A 3087-nucleotide genomic window follows, 5' to 3' on the forward strand; every position below is an offset into this window, starting at 1 on the left:
CAAGTAGCCTACTCAATTTTTGGGCAACACTTTATTTTAAGGGGTCCTTACTGTCACAAATCCGGTCCATGAACTTCCATCCACTTGTGCGTGTGCCCTGCTTTAAGGCTAATAAAAGTTTTGCAGTGTCCATACCCGGCCAATGTCCACATGAAAAGCTGCTGGATTCTTGTGAGGCCGAGTATTTGGTTACGGGGCGACAGAGACGTGAGGATCCATCTGCAAAGCTTTTATTTAAAGGCGTGGTCATAAAAACAGGCAAGGTTCTGACAATGGCAAACAGGTATATTGAGGGCAAGACAAAAGAGGAATCCAAAACAAGCAATAATCCAATCGAGGTGCAAACACAGCAAGGCAAAGGGGAAATCCAAGACAGGCTATAAACTTCAGGGCAGGCAGAAATCAGACAGGACGAGATAACAGGCTAGGATCAAGACACGGGAAAACAGACTATGAACAAGGCTAGACTCATGAACTTGGAAGGGCTCCGTAAAGTAGCTATCCCTAGGTGAGTGATAAATGCTGAACAATACTCGGCATTGAATGGAGGTGAGACTGATTTATATAGTGTGTGTTATTGCTAGCAGCTGTGTGTGATTGGTTTCAGGTGAGCTTGTGATTAGAGCAATGGAGTATGGGAAATGTAGTCCAGGGTGATGTGTAACAGTCTGTGTTGTGTGAGGGTCAATATCATGGGAGGGATATTGACTCTCACATCTGGTGGCAAGTGGATGGAAGTTCATGGACCGGATTCGTGACACTTACATACTTACTATTATAATAACGATTAATTATGCATAATTACATGCAAGTAACCCTAAACCAAACCCTAACCCTAACCCAGAGGCTTCATGCCCATTTTGAGCCAAGTGGATTTTGAATGCAGCTTCCAAAAGACAAAAAAAAAAAAAATAGCCGAATAATATTTTGTATATTTCATGCAAATTGATTAGAACGTGCAGTGTGGCACAGCATCAGCTGCTAAAAGCTCAACAACACAATTCTGTTGAGCTTATGAATGCAATGACCAATCAGAGGCGTTCAGATGAGTCATCGCTGAAATGCAGGTGTTCACTGCTCGCTGAAGGAATTCTGCTCTCTGGCAATTCTCTCATCAGAAACGACAAAGTGCAGATGTGCGTACGAATGTTAGTAGGATATTTATTTCACAGTGTAAACAGCTTCAGTGATTATAATGACAGTTTTTGAGAGTGCTTAAAATGTTCTTTGATAATGCAAATGTTCTTTGCTTTCTTTCTGTACAATGAAAGTGTTATAATTAGTAAATTAGCCTATAATGGTTTTATTAAATTCACATTAAATACAAAGTCCGTCGTATTAAAAATATTTTATGGCATGACACCCATATCTGGTACTTAAGTAAAAAGACGGGTTTTATGCGTAGTTAATAGATTACACTATTAGGCTACTTTGCCCATCGCCCTTTATAAATCAACGAACATAATCTATAAAGGTGCAAAATGCATTTTCTTACACATTTTTGAGAATCGAGATATTTAATGATATTGCTGACACGTTTGGGAATATTTCGAATAAAAATGAAAAAATAAATAAAACAAGCCTATATAAGTTATACTTATAGAGACAGAGTACCATCGTCCCAGAGTCAATGGGTTTTTTGAATGGGAGGTTGGTTAAATCCCCTAAAATAAGGTCCGTGGTTCACACAAGCTCAAGATACTTTCACGTTTCATTCTACGACATAAAACACACCAGTTACACCACAGTTGTGATTTTTAAAAACTGTTACGTTTCTTAAAAAAGACGGTTGCTAACAAGTTGCTAAATGGGACTACAGGCGCTGTCGGAGACATTAAACGTCATCACACCGAACAATTGATCAATTTACAGCATATTCCAATTGTAGTATAATTTATAGTGCAATTAATTGTTTACCTCATTTTATATTGTTGTTCGACAATGTTTTTTTTGCTTTGCCCCGAAATGCAACACAAGTCTTCGAATGGGAGAAAATCCGTGTATCATTCGATCATTCGTTTTTTGATTTAATATTGAAAGTAGAAAAATTAGAAAACGGCTCCTTTTTCGTTTTTCTCCAAAAAACGAGAAACGAGAATTCAGCTTAAATTTTCGTTTTTCGTTCATGGGTGGAAAAATGAATAAACAGCTTGAATATTTGATTTCTACACGTGGGCGGGAATTAAACGCCCCTTTCTGCTGATTGGTCAGCCGAAGATCAAATCGTGCCTTCATCAGTTCTTCTGCAGTATCATGCAGCAGAATAATAGTCCTCCACTGCTGCAGTTGTACGGATTCTTAACGCATTTATTGCAACTACATTTAATCTTTTTTTCATCAAACAAACAGTCAAATGAATAGCTCGACACAACTCATACCGGGGCAGAGTCTAGACAGGGCTTTCTTCTGTGTAGATATAAATATAGGATATTTTAGTTCCCCTCACTTTACAACAAATCCTTTAAATTTAATCGTATCAGAACAGAATAAGAATTTAAAAATATATAATTCTAATGGATAAATATAATTGCAGTGTATAATAATATATGCTTAGCAATAAACATGCCAAAACAAATTAATTTATAAAGAAACGTAAGGTAAAGTTGTGTAGCATTTTGAATGTACAAAAAATAAAGGGTTTGTTTAATTTTCATTGGAATAAAAAATAGATGAATGTTTTCGCCTTCATTTGATTACCAGAAAAAAAAAATACACAACACAGAATTTCTAAAAAAATAAGTAAATAAAATTAAAAAATGTAATATAATCATCCAGAAAAAAAAAAGAGAAAAAAAAACTGAATCCAGAAAAATTAAAACGGAAAAAAGGATTTTGGAAAAAATAAAACTTAGGCTAATTTGGGAAAAATAAAACGGATTTCATAGGGCCCTACAAATATCATGCATATGAAGCTATAATTTTAATACTAAGCAACAGTGCATATTATATAGGGCCTATTTTAATTTTTTTAAATGGCGCTCACTCGTTTTTGTGAAAGACCCAAGAAGGACCATGCACAGTCACTTTCCACACAGGCACACTTCATGTTTGGTTGAAATAATCCTTAAGCATGTAAATTTATAATTA

The sequence above is a fragment of the Sinocyclocheilus anshuiensis genome, unplaced genomic scaffold (genome assembly GCF_001515605.1).
Source record: "Sinocyclocheilus anshuiensis isolate Anshui unplaced genomic scaffold, SAMN03320099.WGS_v1.1 scaffold37, whole genome shotgun sequence".
NCBI classification, from domain to species: Eukaryota; Metazoa; Chordata; class Actinopteri; order Cypriniformes; family Cyprinidae; genus Sinocyclocheilus; species Sinocyclocheilus anshuiensis.